This window comes from Apis florea, unplaced genomic scaffold (genome assembly GCF_048593485.1).
Source record: "Apis florea isolate Af1SG1 unplaced genomic scaffold, ASM4859348v1 contig_2153_pilon, whole genome shotgun sequence".
Classification (NCBI taxonomy): Eukaryota; Metazoa; Arthropoda; class Insecta; order Hymenoptera; family Apidae; genus Apis; species Apis florea.
In genome coordinates this window covers 444510-462317 of record NW_028256536.1, presented here as the reverse complement: position 1 = coordinate 462317, position 17808 = coordinate 444510, and the positions used below count along the sequence as shown (strand labels likewise).

The 17808-nt window shown below is 30.3% G+C and overlaps 1 protein-coding gene and 1 long non-coding RNA gene across 2 annotated transcripts in view; both read left to right on the top strand.

Annotated features, from left to right (window-relative positions):
• Nucleotides 1-7334, top strand: part of LOC147658558 (uncharacterized) — a 29227-nt gene extending 21893 nt beyond the window's left edge. Inside the window, exon 3 of the long non-coding RNA XR_015294486.1 lies at nt 7034-7334. This is a non-coding gene — a long non-coding RNA (uncharacterized LOC147658558). The remainder of the gene's footprint in view (nt 1-7033) is intronic.
• The window catches only part of LOC100865061 (uncharacterized), a 203166-nt gene that overhangs the window by 124821 nt on the left and 60537 nt on the right, over nt 1-17808 (top strand). The window lies entirely within an intron of this gene.

Here is a 17808-nt window from a genome sequence, read left to right as displayed (position 1 = left end):
GAATACTGCGAAAAATGTCTAGTGCTACCTCTTCACACATCATATTCTCCTAATGAAAAGTCGAAATTTTAAGCAAATTCTGTAAAACTTTGAACACTGCGAAAAATATCTAGTGCTACCTCTTGACGCATCATATTCTCCTAATGAAAAGTCGAAATTTTAAGCAAATTCTGAAAAATTTAGTATACTGCGAAAAATGTCTAGTGCTACCTCTTCACATATCATATTCTCCTAATGAAAAGTCGAAATTTCAAGCAAATTCTCTAAAATTTTGAATACTCCGAAAAATGTCTAGTGCTACCTCTTCACATATCATATTCTCCTAATGAAAAGTCAAAATTTTAAGCAAATTCTCTAAAATTTTGAATACTGCGAAAAATGCCTAGTTCTACCTCTTCACACATCATATTCTCCTAATGAAAAGTCGAAATTTTAAGCAAATTCTGTAAAACTTTGAACACTGCGAAAAATATCTAGTGCTACCTCTTCACACATCATATTCTCCTAATGAAAAGTCGAAATTTTAAGCAAATTCTCTAAAATTTTGAATACTGCGAAAAATGCCTAGTGCTACCTCTTGACACATCATATTCTCCTAATGAAAAGTCGAAATTTTAAGCAAATTCTCTAAAATTTTGAATACTGCGAAAAATGTCTAGTGCTACCTCTTCACACATCATATTCTCCTAATGAAAAGTCGAAATTTTAAGCAAATTCTGTAAAACTTTGAACACTGCGAAAAATATCTAGTGCTACCTCTTGACGCATCATATTCTCCTAATGAAAAGTCGAAATTTTAAGCAAATTCTGAAAAATTTAGTATACTGCGAAAAATGTCTAGTGCTACCTCTTCACATATCATATTCTCCTAATGAAAAGTCGAAATTTCAAGCAAATTCTCTAAAATTTTGAATACTCCGAAAAATGTCTAGTGCTACCTCTTCACATATCATATTCTCCTAATGAAAAGTCAAAATTTTAAGCAAATTCTCTAAAATTTTGAATACTGCGAAAAATGCCTAGTTCTACCTCTTCACACATCATATTCTCCTAATGAAAAGTCGAAATTTTAAGCAAATTCTGTAAAACTTTGAACACTGCGAAAAATATCTAGTGCTACCTCTTCACACATCATATTCTCCTAATGAAAAGTCGAAATTTTAAGCAAATTCTCTAAAATTTTGAATACTGCGAAAAATGCCTAGTGCTACCTCTTGACACATCATATTCTCCTAATGAAAAGTCGAAATTTTAAGCAAATTCTCTAAAATTTTGAATACTGCGAAAAATGTCTAGTGCTACCTCTTCACACATCATATTCTCCTAATGAAAAGTCAAAATTTTAAGCAAAATCTGTGAAATTTTGAATACTGCGAAAAATGTCTAGTGCTACCTCTTCACACATCATATTCTCCTAATGAAATGTCGAAATTTTAAGCAAATTCTGAAAAATTTTGAATACTGCAAAAAATGTCTAGTGCTACCTCTTCACATATCATATTCTCCTAATGAAAAGTCGAAATTTTAAGCAAATTCTCTAAAATTTTGATTACTGCGAAAAGTGTCTTGTGCTGCCTCTTCCCACATCATATTCTCCTAATGAAAAGTCGAAATTTTAATCAAATTCTTTTAGATTTAGTATTTTTCAATAAATTTTTGCCTGCCACTTCTCTTAAAATTATATTCTCCTAATGCAATCGCAAAATTGACCTGAAATTATGCCTGGCTCTCCGAAAATTTCAAGTCTTTGAATTCTAGATAAAATTTCACATACTGTGCAGTTTTTACGTTTAATGTTTTTGTAATATGTAATCGATTTCTTTTATAATAAGATTTTTGTTCTAATGTAACAGGATAACATAATGATAAAAGAAGTAATATGTGAAATTTTTCCAAGATTTTCATAACTCAAAACTTTGTGCCATGGTCATATATTTTCGACTTTATTTTACGATTTTGTATTAGGAATATATAATCTTAAGAAATGTAGCAATCAAAAATTTTGTATACTTACCTTTTATACTTACCTCTTTCAGGAACTGATTTAATCATTTTTAAACATTTCTCTTAAAACTAATATACTTACCTCCTTGTAACTCGCCATTGCTTCAAAATTTTATTCTATACCTGGATATAGTAAAAATGTTATATATTTTTATTTTGTTTGAAAAGTCGCAGTGTAATCTCTCCACACATCATATTTTCTTAATGATGAGTCCAAATTTTCGGCAAAAATTAAAATAATTTTGTGTTATCGAAAAATTTCTAGTGCCACCTCTTCATATACCATATTCTCCTAATGAAAAGTCGAAAATTTAATCGAAAATCTGTAAAACTATGAATCCTGCGAATAATTTTTAATGCTACCTCTTCACATATCATATTCTCCTAATGAAAAATCAAAGTTTTAAGCAAATTCTTTAAAACCTTGAATCTTGCAAAAATTTTCTAGTGCTACCTTTTCACATATCATATTCTCCTAATTTAAAATAATTTTCAAAATACATACTTTTGAGTACTGATTTTATAGAATATTAATCATTTTTTACTATACCGTTTCAATTGTAATAATGGGATTTAGGAATCAAAAATAAATGTGATAATTATGTTTTTTATTATTTGAAAATAATATTACATTTCATTTTTTTTACGATTAAAAAAAAATATAAGAATTGTATTGTTGTATTTTTTATTTCTAAAATTACATAATAGTAAAGTGCTTTGAAAATAGTAGTGTATTAAGAATTACGAAGTGTTTCTTAAAATACTCTTAACCAACAATAAATGCATTATCTTCAATAACGTCACATGTATAAAAATGTTATTAAAGGAACAAATGTTATTAAATATTAATATAATATTATTAAGAAATTATTGAATGTATGGTAATAAAATGTTTCGAAAATTTTACGAAATCCCAACATGAAAGCTTTTTCTGTTATATAAAAGTGTTAGTTGTGTTGTTCGCTTCAATTTAATTATCGATCGATACTGCAATAAAACAGGAAATTAACTGTCACGGAAAAGGAGGGTTTGTTGTACACGGGACATAATTTATAGTCGATTGGATTGCATTTTTAGAATTTAAGCGGTTATGAATAATTATAGAAACAATTAACGCATCTGTCTTAGCGCATGTTTCATGAACCATTTTACCGCGTAATTTCCTTTTAATATCAGACTATTTTTGTAATATAAAACATAGTATGTTTTATCGTTTAAAATAGGAAAATGTTCGATCTAAAAAAAGAAATTGTAATCATTAAATTTTTCATCAGAATTTGTTTTTTTATTTTAATTTTAAAAATTCTTATTTACTTTGTCGTCACAAATAGATTCATAACGAAAATAATTCTTATTAATTTTTATTAATTTTCAGAAAAAATGTATCAAAAGAGATATGCTATTGATTATGGAAATAATATTTTTCCAATATTTATTTCCATAATCAATAACACATCTCTTTTGATATATTTATTTCTATCGAATTAAATTATATCAGGAATGAATATATTTTACCTAAAGGAAGATTGAATGAGATAAAAAAATGATATAATATACATCTCAATAATTGTTATTTAATTTCGATTTGGTAATATCAAATAATGATTCATAATTAATATCTTTAATCAACGATTGACAATTAATGATGTTTTTTAATGACCAGTCTATAAATATCTTTAAATAACGATAAATTTCTTTTAATATTAATCAATAATATTAATCGGAAATATTAATCGATAAATCCAATTAAAAATTGTAATTAATAAATGTTTACTAATAATTTAATAAACGTTATATTAACGATTATATGTAAGCAACATTTATAACAATCCATGAAATAATAAAACAGAAATACGATCTCGTGGGATGCATAATAGCATTGATTAGGTAATCAAGTATATATTACAACGATCAAAATAACGCATGATTGGTGATATTCTGGCTTCAGTGCAAATATGCATATGTATATATATATATACATATACACACATATCTAGGAAAAGAGAAAAATTTTGAATTAGAAATGGACAATGATTTATCGTGTCTACATTTCTGCGATTATCGTTATATGAACAGTATACATTAAGTGTAACACGCGCGTGCACCACGTCAACGGCACGTAATGCGTGTTCATTTACACGCACGCGTTCTGAAATGAGGTGTAAAGGCAAGCGTAGACAAGATACCTGTTTCCATGACTGTAAACCGTTAATTATGCGAGAGAGTTATAGTTTCAGCCAATTTCGAATCGATTAAATCGATTTTGTATAAGAGTTGACAAAGATAGATTCCAAAAATGATGAAATCGTTTTTTTCAAAAGTTATTAAAATCATGTGTGTGTAAAATCATGATCGATTTAAAAAATTTTTCAACTAAACTTACCTTCCAGTAGATTTTTTTCAAATTAACTTGATTTTTTTTTTCACTCGAAAACTATTTTAATTAATTACTTTAACTAGTTTATAAAATTAGGTTGGATCCAATATACTTCTTCGTATATTTGACAAATTTCAAATGGATCAATGAACGAAAGTTTATTGATTTTTAAATTATTGTGCCATTTAAACGATCTTGATACTGTGAGATGTTCAACTTCCTAATGATCTTTGTTTTAGCAAATTTATATGCTATCTCGAAATTCAATAATGAAAGAAAATGGTTATATCCATTAGTAGGTACGTTTGATCTATTTTTCTCCACGATGTCGATTGTTATTTTATACCAACACTGGTCATTGGACTTTGAAATATACGTTGTTCCTTGAAAACACCACTACTCTACGAAAGATATCAAAGAATAGTTCTCGTTAAATAAGATTCACTTTGTCACGTTCCTTGAATGTATCTTGTGAAATAGAAATTGTACGAATCGATGTTAAATTTGAACATGGTAATGTAAGTAGAAATAGAAATAGTAAAATTAGAAAAAAGAAATATTCTTAAATGATGTTACAGAGCCCGATGATGGAATGATTATAAACTAACTATAACTGCCACATTGTTCGATCTTCGATATACAATGAATAAATTTCGATATCAAAATGTCAATATTGAATTTGTCATCAGAAAAATTGTGTTTGCAAAATTATATGTTAATTAAAAGAAAAAAAGAGATTTGGCATATAGCATTATTTTAATAAAATGCTAAATTTTTTTAAAACCCAATCCTCTTTTTTAAATTACGTTAGGAAATTTTTGAGCTGTCCAATATTTTCCTCTACGCATAAAAATTATGGATGGAATGATTATTGATCAATATTTTATACAATTTAAATTAAAAAAAAATTTATAGAATGGAAAGACGAGATGATTTATAACAGCAAATATGTTACGTATTGATTAAAAATAATTGAAAAGATGAATATTATATTGACGTGTGGAATAATATTTAATTATTAAAACAAAATGATGGATTTATCGTACGATGAAATCGAATTTCGATGTCGATGATTTATGATCAATTTAATGGTGCGCTATATCTCAGTGATAAAATTTGTGTTGCGATAAGAACGCCACCTGGTAAACTCGTCGAATTCCATTGTTCCTCGATGAATGATGGTAAAGATGATGGAATAAATCTTTTTTCCAGCATCGGGAAAAAATGGAAAAAGAAGAAGCGATTAACCGGAATCGCAAAATTCCACGTTGCATTAATCTGCGATAGCGGTTTGCCGCTTTTATCGCGTGAAAAAAAGATTTACTTCTTTTGTTGGACCGTTGGACACGGCAATGAATAAAGAGTGCAAATGTTTCTTGTGAAATTTGTCGAGTAACAAGTGGACGTTTTAAATCGGTTGCTTTAGAAATGTAAGTAAATTTTGAATTTTTTAATTTTCATCAAATATATTCGAAGGATTATTTGTTGACTAATTCGACCACACAAGTCAAGACAATTTTTTATTTGTTTTTACTCCAAAAAACTCTTTTATAACCAATTATGCACGTAAAGTTCTGTATTTATTTATAAAATCTAAAATTAACTTTCAAAATATAATCGAGGATAATATGACGACTACTTCAACGTGTAAACGTGATTTGGCGTTAATTCATCACACAGTTCTATTGTGAAATTATGCGAGGCGAAAAAAAATGGAATGATAACGCCTGAGAAATCTGACATTTGAGAAATGATTACCAGCGGGGAAAAAAGCATAATGTTTTTTAAATCAGCCATCTTATCGCGAAATTGGGAACATTCATTTACTCGGCGAAGAATAAGATTAATAAATATCGAGTGAACGTTACACGGAACGGTATAAATACATCATTACTGTTTTATATTATAAAGCAATAAAAATTGCAAAATGAAAATGAATTTTTCCCCGATACTTAATAACCGTTAAATAAAAAAATTGCAAATAACATGAATAAAAGATATTGAATATAAATAATATAATTGAGAATAATTAAAATCGATGAAGAAAGTGAATAGAGTTATTAATAGTCAGTCAATTGTACCAACTTAAAAACGTATCACGTAAAATTAAAAATTTACTATCAAAAGTTTGTTACCAACCTTATTACGCTCATATATATATATATATATATATATATATATATATATATATATATATATAAAATATCGATGAATATAATATATGAATTAATCCATTAATTATGAAATGACAATTAATAGCGAATTTATAACGAGAAATATATTTTTCCATTAAAGTAACGAGAGATACTTCTTTTCTGTTATCGACATTCTAATATTAAATTAAAAGTCTTTCTATAGGACAGAGAGCGAATAATTACAATGTTGTGTTCGTATAATTGCATTTTAAAGTAAATTTCAATTTGTCACAAATGAATAAATGAACGACTCGGGTCAATTCGTTTGAAACGCGTGTTTTAAATGTAGCTTTTAAATGTATCCACAATATTCGCAATTATACGCAAACACACGTACAGCACGGAGATTAATAATGGCTACGTAGCCGTGCGTCCGGCCAATAAAGTTACTCGATAACTATAATCTAGCTATTCGAAATAACCGAGCATCCAAACCAAACTATTCCCGCTATTCTAGGTTCGCTGGCGTTCACGTAATTGAAGAAAGAACGTACACGGCAAATAATAACGAGTATTGCGTGTTCCCTTGCGAGCTTGGCCACCATGAAACGACGAGTGTTCAAAATAATATCCGACTTTTGGAATTTATGCAACGGGCAATCCATAAATCCATTGGACCTCATGATGTTACGGATAAAAACAAACAGATAATTGTTTATCATTATTATCGCAAAATTGTTTGTTAACTGTATTTTATATATCTTATATATGTATATATTGTATTAAAACGTAAAATAAAATAAATATATAAACAATGATACTGATTATTACTCATTTTATTACTTACTTATACCTAAACTTGCCAAATAAAATGAATTTCGGTGGTTTTTTAATAAAAAGTGAGCAAAAAAATTTGTCAGAAATCAATTTGGCAAAAATTGGCGTGTTTTCTTTTCGAAGCAGGAAAATTCGATTCTCCTATTAATTAAATTTTCTTCCTTTCAAATAAGGGAGTGGCATAGTTGTTGTTCGAAAATTACATCGAGTATTATACTTAATCAGATTGGCGCGTTTGCATTTGGCGCGTTGCACGTAACAATGGGAAAAAGTTGTTTATAAACGGTCCATTAACGAATACAAATCAAATCGGTTGTTGACCGATCGACGTCCATTTTCTAAAAAATTTATATCGTTGAAATAATAACTGGTAAAATTTTTTTATCATTTTATCGCTATAATGTATAATCGTTTTTTTTTTTTTCAAAAAAAATGAAAAGAAAATAAAATTTCGATATAATCAAGTTGATTTCAAATCGGTTAGACTGAGAGAATTAACAACAAAATATTAGTGATAGCGTCTATGCTTTTACGCGCAATGAATAGCACAATTTGCTTGAAAGCGTATATTTTTCAATTACCCTCCTTTTTTTAATGGATTAATTCCTCTGGTTGTTTGAGCCACGCTAATCTCTGCAAGTTACACTTTTTTTTTCTCTTCCCCCCCCCCCCTCCTCTCGTTTTATTGACGAGTTTTTTAGTTTCACACGCTTCTATACGTTCCCGGGTATTTCACTCGTGCTTCTTTTTTTGCCATCTTTTTTTGACACAGATATATTTCATTGCCGGTAACAGATGGTGTCTTTTTCCCTAGCCATGTTTCCATCTTGCTCGCACAAGCGTTGCTTTTTCATTTTGTTTTCCCTCCCTCCCTCCCTCCCTCCCTCCCTCTCTCTCTCTCTCTCCTCCTGTGCTCCCTTCTCTTTTTATTTTGCCCGCGGTACAACAATACATTCATATATGTACGCATACGCGTATACGTCTGGCCCTTTTGTGTCTGCATGCTAATCTTTACGTGTCGTGGATGATACACGAAAATACAGTGTTGGAAAAATACAAAGGGTCGTGAATGAAAAAAAGAGATTGAGCACCCAAACTGTAGTATTAAAAGCAAGTGTTTAATTACTCTGTTAGATAGAATGTATCGAAATAATGCTTATTTTTTTTTTTTTTTTTTTTTTTTTTTTTTGGATCCAGGCGGTATTTTTCTAGGTTAATTCTATGGGCGATAATAGGGTGAATAAATAAAATGTTTTTTTTCGATTTGAGTTTTAGATCAAGATATGATCTGAATACAATTTTGTTTTATCAAATTTTTCGATAATTCCATTTTTTTTGATTCGAATACTGAACCCTTCAAGAGTGATTTTTTTCTTTTCTTTTTTTTTTTTTTTTTAGAAGCAAAGATGATGAAATTTAATTATGCACTTCTATTCACGTGATATTAAGAAAAAGTACAATTTAAAATTTCCTCTTAAAATAAACACAATGATATTACTTTAGAATACAATACTTGACGTTTACGATGTACGTGAGTGTTTTATAATCCGTTATGCGTATGCCTGCATGCGTATACAGGATGCCTCACATTCCAATGTTATCACTACACTTTCATTAATTTAAGAAAAAGAAGAAAAAAGAGAGAAAGAAAGAAAGAAAATGTTGAGCAAAAGTTAATAATCACCTTTAAAATTGTCCAGTAAAAATTGCGTTGTTAAAAATTCCCAGTGAAAAAAAATAAATTTTCCAATAAAGAAGGAATATACGAACAATCTGTATATTAAAAATTTTATTGATTCAACACGCGGCAGGCGTATTATTGGCGAGATATCTGGTTTGTCGAACCAAATCGTACTTGATGGGCCGGGATTTGCACGTCATTAATCAAGTGTAACATAATTTCGCGAGTCATTAGAATTATTCGAGGCTAATTAAAAGATCTCGGCCGCCTCGGTGACTCGCCCATAAATCCCCCGCTCGCTCGATTTCACTTTTCGGAGGGGTGGCACGGCCCTCCACGATTTTAATGACCTGTTCCTCTTCCCCGCCGTATTCTCTAAAATCGGGCGGATGCGATATAAACGAAAAAATTTGACAACTCGTGACAAATTGAAGGGGGCCTCGAAATCCTGTTTGCACAAATATTGGCGCCAACTTTCCGGGCGAAAGTTTGCCGGTTCCAATGTTGCAGAGGGCGCTGTCATCGGGGAATAATTGACCACGGTGATTGGTCGAACGTGGAACGATCCAAATTTCGCGCAACGTGATGAATATAAGCATGCATTGTCGCGGATTGGAAGTGAAATTAAGTCGGTTTAGGGGTGTCAGTTTGACAAAAATACAGACGCGACGTGAAACGGTGGATGTATATGTATTCCTGTGTACGTGTTGTTATTACAGATTTGTCGTTATTTTTTTCGTGGGCCAAATGATTGAATAACACGTGAAATATATTATGCGATATATGTTTATACGTATGTATACATCGGTTGAAACCAAAAAATCGGGAGGAATTAAAGGGTACGTTTGAAAACGTGGGATATACACGATCCAGTGTGCTTGGTTGGTTACACCTAAATTAATTACCCATTGGGAACCAATTCAACGTCAAATTCACTCCTCTTTATTTCCCCTTTATCCGCAATTCTAGCATTAGCTTTTATTATTATTTTGCTTTATGTGTTTCAGGTAAGAGCCGTTTATTTCCATTTACCGTTCGCTGTTTCATCTCGCAAATGGGTAAGGTTACTTTATCGTGTTTAAATAGAAAATCGTAAAGCAGATAATTTTAACGCTTGTAAAATCTTTAATTACTTTTGCACGTGCTTTGAGCTTAATAGCATTAACTTTGGATTAAAAGTTGTATCAAACGTTTCAAGCGCGTAAAAACACGTTAAAATATAAGAGTGATAAATAATTGAAAATTATTTTTCCAACCTAGGGAAGAGAATTATTAAAACATCTTTTTCTTCTTAAATTAATTCAAATCTTAAATCTTGAAAATTTCTTCAAAAATTTTCCATTATTCACCTCTGACAATACATATATATATATCCTCCAACATTCATTCATTCATTCGCGTTACACAACTATAAGCTATTTTTGATTCCCCATAAAGCAACTCTATTCACCCATTGTAAATCGTTGCGCATATAATAAACAACTATCTACAGGCGGTACATCAACGAAATTAGTTTTAACGATTCGTTAGAAGCCCGAGGCCTCCGTATACGTGCACCTTATTGATTGGTTATCGGAATAATGGCCGGCCGGTGTGGGTAATTCGCGTAGCCAGTGTTGGTAATTCGTGGTTGTTGCGTTGGTAATTCGGTGGTATCAACGTATCGGTGCTCCCAGCGACAAGCCGCGCGAGAGAACATGCTCGTGAAAACGTCGTTAATGCCGCATAAATTCCTCGGGACGTTTTTATAACGTCGAAAATCTCAAACTCGAGGAGCTTCCTGATCTTTTTTCCCCCCCCAAAGGGGAAACAAAGATGGCAGAAAATAACAAGGACGACAATGTTATGGGAATGCCGCGAAATAAATTTGTAAATTTTTTTAAATCGGTTGATTTTACCACCGGTGTAAATTAAAACGATAGTTTTAAATTTCCGTTTACAGACGTATCTCGATCAGACGTTGGAAAATAATTTATTCCAATTGTTATTTATTCTTTTTGCATTTCAAATACTTCGTATTATTTGTAAATAACGAATAAACAAAATGGATATTTTGTAATAATAATTGTTTTAATAATATGATGTATTGGAGGATCGAGGAATAATAATGATAAATATACGGATATTTGAGTTTATCCTCGATAAAATCTTGAAACAATTGTCAATTATTCATCAATCGCGATACGTTTAATTGATGGTAGAAGACCTCGTAAATAGAAAGAAATGCGATAATCGAGTTCATAAAGTCGATTTTTTCGTGGGCCTGTGCGTGACACATGCATGGGTGTGTGTCATCGATCGTGGAGAAGTACACGTGCAGGACCCTTCACTAAAATACAAATTTGTTCGGACAGCCGATAAAACAAATAATAATTCGACTCGTGATGCGATATTTCACACCCCGGAAGTGAATAATTATTCTCTTCATACGAATAATTACCATTCACTTACAGAATACGGTTAAATCGTATTTCGACTTATAATTTCACCTCTGCTCTTTATATTCTCGATTGCGTTTTTAACGATAATTATATATACACAATTATTTTTAAGTTATTATCGTTAAATCATTCTTCCCTCATTCTTATTTTCATCCATTATTATGCATAATCAGTATTTCGTTTTCTGTATTTGTTTGCGTGAATTATACGTTCGAGATTAACCAAATGTATAATTACGCGTAATGCAATTTCAAGGTCGTGTAATTAAACCCATAAAAATTCGCTTCGTGTCACAGAAATATTATACTTGTGAAGGAACAATATGGGGAGGGAAAAAATTACGAAGAAATATTATTTGACGTTGGAATATTAGAAATAATATATATTCATTTATTCAACGAAATATTCGTGGTAATTCTAGCTCGGTGGTAATACCACGCTGCCAAAGCTGAGATTTTGATCCTCGTTTCTATGATATATGAATTTTAGTTTTTAGATAGATTTAAATAGAAGAGAGAATACGTCAAAAAATATATTTTCTGAATATATTTTTTGTTTTATAATATTTACATTACAACGCTTAAAATTCAATAAATACAGATACCATTATGATTGCTCGCGGTGCAAGCAGTAATTTTATTTCAAGAATATGAACACAAGGGACTATGTCTTTCTCGCTTCCACTCGTTGTATCTATTCACCGTCTTTGTCACTAGGTTCGAAACTAAACTCAAGACGTTGACTTGGTGAAGCTCGTTGCAATTTAGTTATTGTACCTACAATATAATATAAATATTAATAAATTGACAAACGATAATTCATAAATAAATATTAGAATAGTTTTTTTTAATACAACTTGCATTATTATTATTATTATTATTTAAAACGAATCGGACAGATCAATCTTTGTTTGGTTAAAAGTTAACCGGAAGATGTGAAAATTATAGAAATTAAGATAAGAAAAATAAATTCTAAACACGTTGTACCGATGAAAATATTTGAATCGATATGCAAAGTACAGGTTTAATGGGGAGAAAATATAAAAGATAGGAAGATCCTTTAATGACAGCTCGAAATCTGGTCGCTCAATGTCCATGAGAGCGACGATAACATTGTCGATATTCCCAATGCTCACAGTAAACTCGATAAACAGGTTTGCGCACGACGATGCAGATCGTTAAGGCACTATTGAAATCTATATCTCATTGTTACTCACCATATACATATCCCTTCCTCTGATCTACGTGATCTGAATTCGATCTTGGATGTTATTCAATGAGGTATGTCAACGACGTGCCGTAGCACGGAAATTTTTCCTGGAATTATCTTATCTTAAATGAATCGAAATATCCTTCGTTCTTCGATTAAATTACTTACAGTATAGGCAATATTATTTTCTAATCTCTCGAAACGATCTTGCATTTGTCTCCAGTTAGAAAATTTTAAATATAATGAGATCGATCCTTAAACGGTCGTCGTAGAAAATGGCCGCCATTATCGTATAATTTATGTTCAATTTTATTTGAAATATTTTACAACACGGTGGATAAATTTTTTCATTTTATATACTGGAACTATCGTCGCCTAGTATCTAACTCAATATATTATATATGTAAATGATAATTAACCTTTTTTGGAACAAAATTATTAAAGCGATTAAATATTGAATATTCAAAAATTTCTTTAAATATGCTACGGAAAATAGTAAAATAAATTTTAAATTATTTATTATTTAACGAGGGAATAATTCGTACGTGATTATCGTATTTATACTTGGATTAAAAAACAATAACACGTGTGTGCAATCAATATTATCCTTCAAAAAATTAAAATAATATAATGAAAATATATGGATGTATAATTACGTAATATTGATACAATTGTAATTTTATTTGAATAAAAGTTGACGTTGATTAAATCCACATGGATATATATTTAATAATTGCATAAACAAGAAAAAAAAAAATCTCTGAATTCCTATCATTTCGACGGTATCGGGGATTCTAACATTACCAATATCAAAGTTGAAACGTTTCGTTGAATCAAAAGAGGTGAAAAGTTGAAAACTAAGATTAACTTAAATTTTCGGCTAATTTCTTGACAGGTTGATAAAGTTTCAGAAGTTCGCTATTAGTGTGGAAAATGCAAATAGCGCGCAGCTTGATTCGCGTTTACGATAATTATTTTGCGTTGTATGCATAATAATGACGGTGCGTGTATGCGTACGCTCGAAAAGTTGCCTGAGTGGAACGTACACCAAGTGACATGCTACAACCAAATGCATGATTCATGTGCCAATTATCGTTCACACAGTTAAACGAGTTTAGTACCTCATACACGCGCACCCGCGCTCAATTGCTCCGGATCCCTGTTGCTCTCTCGCCTTTCATCGTTCATCTTCGTTTTGTCTTCCCTTACTTCTGTTTTCCAACTTCCAATTTCTCCTCTTTGTCAGGATTCGCGTCAATTTCTCTCTCTCTCTCTCGCTCTTTTCTTTTTTTTTCCTACCGTTTTGATCTCTTTTTAACTCTTTTACTTTTCACGGCATCACTTGCCTTCTCTCTTGTTCCATCATTCGCTCCATCTGTTCCTTTATCCTCTTTTACCTGTTATTTTCTTATCTACTCCTCTCTATTTGCCCACACTGGCTTTCCTCTATTTGTCCTTCTCTTCTCTCTCTCTCTCTCTCTCTCTCTCTCTCTCTCTCTTTTCTCTATTCTTCTCCGTTAGCCCTTTATTCGTTCGGCGTCTTCTTTTTAATCCATGGCCCCTTCTCGTTCTATTATCTGTCTCTCTTGCACTTAACGTTTGGCCATGTCCCTCCATTTGTCTATCCGTTTCACTTACTCTTTAACTCACCGACTCGCGCTATCCCTATCCATCTAACGTAAATGGTATAGCGCGGTCTCTCGCTCGACTAGGATAGCATATGTGTGCAATACACTCGTAACAACAGAACACAAACACTACGATAGCGTATACTCGGTGAACGAGTTGCACAAAAAAAGCTGTGTAAACGGCGTTGCGTGCACAGGAATATTGGAATCTTTCGCTGTCGATGGTATCTCCTTTAAGGTGGCAGCCGCGATGGGGAAGAGGGTGAATTCGCCAGAGAAAATTACATTGGGATTTCTGTTGATACTCTTGAATTACAGAGGTATGGATTTTATAGGGAGGATAAACTATTATAGAGGATAGCTGGTTTTACTGTTTATACAGTAATTGATTCTAGCGATCGTGACTCGTCTTTGTTCATTGTTGCTCACTCTCTATTTTGCGCAAACGTTAATTCCATTTTATCGTCAATATTTAGCTACAGCATGTGTATGTTGGAAATCAATGTTTTTACGAAATTATGATTGACGTTAAAAATAATAGTGGTAGTATTTTTATAATTATTAAAAGGAAGATGATGAAAGTATTAAATTGAATAATAACTTCGTTTGTTGTATTTCTTTGAAAATAGATTAAATGATATTATACAATATATATATATATATATATACATATATATAATCCTTTTAATCGTCAAGGATATTTAAATATAATTTAAAAAAAAAAAAAAGAAATATTTATTCATCGATGCTAAAACATTTTTATCACATTCTTTAAAGAGTATACATCACCAAAAATGGACAGACTTATTACTCGATCTACCATTTTGAAGACATTGGAAACGATGTAATTTGAATATCGAAGATCGAAGACGCGACGTTCGATAAATTACGGATGTCCGTGGAACAAGCCGGATTGACAATTTATCGATTTATCGCGCAATAACTTACATGATTCTCATGTTGAAGAAAGAATTATTAAATTGTTTATTCAAAGTATGTAGATTTTCTTACATAGTACAAATTAAAATCAATAAAAACTTTTAAAAAATGTTTCTTTAAAATTCATTTTAAACATAATCATTATGTTACGTTATTCTCTGCTTTTTTGTTCTTATACAATCAATTAATTATCTGCTATCTAATCCTCTGGAAACTTTTGATTTATAGCTGAAATCTATGCGATCGATCGATCGTTCGTTCATTTACTTTCATAAATTATTCATTTCGTTACAAGTTCGATGAATGTAATACAAAATTGTATGACATTTAAAAATGTTTTTAAAATTTTTCAATATTTAAATGAAAATATATTCGAATAAAGTTAATTATCATTTTAACGAATAATATGTTTTTTCAAACATTTTTATCGTAATAAAAAAAATATTATAAAAATGTAGATTTATCATGATGCAACTTCGAAATATAAAATATATTATTTATATATATATATATATATCTACGTGATGCATATTAGATCATTTGTGTCATTGAAAAATACGAATCCAATTAATGCAATTGCTTTCATTTCTGTTTATCTCTTTTATATTTAATACTCTGTCGATAATATATCTGATTTTACTTTTATACCGACTGTAGATACAAGCTGTAATTTTAGTCGTTGGAAATATAATAATAATAATAATAACTAAAAAAATCAATTCTATGTTTCATATATGTTGATGCATTTAATCTATCCTTTTATTCAAAATATTATTCAATTAAATGCCGATAGAAAATTAATTTTTCGATTTTGATTTTAGTCTTTGCTATTTTCCATTTCAATACATCTACTTGTTAAAGTTAATTATTGATTTTAATTTGTAATTTCTTTTGTTTTTGTGTTGAGAAAGAAAAGTGTATTTTCATCGGTTGAGAACTGCTGAAACATCTATATGATACAAAATATACATATACATAAGTCGTAAATTTACAAGGAAGCCACACGATCTTAACGGTCTTAAGCTTCTAATTAAAAGCCACGTTACTTGGCTTTAATTTGGCATACTTCCATTTATGGTTTCCTATAAAAATTAACCAAAATACAATCCATCTATTCCGAAGGCAAGTATGATTTAATTCAAATGATATTTAAATATATCGAATGTCGATAATACATTTTATTTATCGTTGATTCGATTTTAACGAAAAATCCGATTTTATAATTCACAAATTATATTTTTCACCAGATCCTAATTATTAACAAGTTCGAGCTGTTGATTAATTCAAAAATAACTCGAGATGTGCGCATTAATTATTGAAATTCCAGCGCTATATGTATTAGTTGGAATAACATTGTGAGTGACATTAAATGCCAGGCAGATCAATATCTGTATTACAGTCTCTACAGAGCGGGTCGTAAAATAAATCTCCGGCTGAAATGTTATTATTACTCACTCGAAGATAGAAATTACACAGTTAATACTAGTAATCCTTGTGCTAACTTTAATCCACCAGCATGTTAATTATAAATAATCATTCTAAATTGAAATACGTTATTAAATCATGAAACGCAAATTGTATAGCGTTGTATTCTGAATTTATATAATATAATTTAACATAATAAAATATAATATAATGTAAACAATTGTACTCGATCGATTTTCATTTAGTCATTGTTATTATTTTCACGATATCAGTTATCGTTTATTTTATTTCTGTAAATATATATATATATATATATATATATATATATATATTGATAAATAATTCGATAAAAATTCCATTGCTACGCCAATGCAGACATTCGAATCAGGACGGTTTTATTTACGAAGGTAACAGCATTACGATATTTTTCAATTCGAATAATATACGAAGTGATTCAGCCTTTGCATGACTAAATTGCTTGAAAACTCGCAACAGAAAGAGAAAACGAGTATCCAACGGTATATAACTATATATGCATATATACATATATATACTACATAATACATTCTTGTTTCTCCCACAATTGGTCTATCGTTGGCGAGAATGAGAGAGAGGAACGATGGCACGACGACGTGGGGCATCTGTTTTGTATGTGCAGCGTGAATTTGAACACGTGTTTCATTTAAATATTTGTACCTGAAACTCGAACGTTGCCAATTTACACAAAATGTCCTCCACGACAATCACGCTTAAAAATTTCATTTCGTTCAGTTCACAGGAAATGAGATTTTTTTCCTTTTAAGATTTTCTTCTTTTCAAATTCTCTTATCAAATATGTAATGGATATTTATCATCTAAAGCAATTTCAGTCATCTAAAACAGGCCAATATGTTGTATTTGAATTAAAATTTGATGTTCGTGAAAATGAGCTAAGAATTGAATGCAAAATTTAATTAAAATTCATAAAAATTCAGCAAGAGAATAGTAGTTGAATCGTAGTCTATTTAATTAAAGTTTTAATTGAGTATGTTAAAAATATCTGACTATTGGATAATAAAATTTCGAATATAATTTTTACGTTTTGGGAGATCTTTACGCGAGATGAAATAAAAAATAAAATAAAAAACAAAAA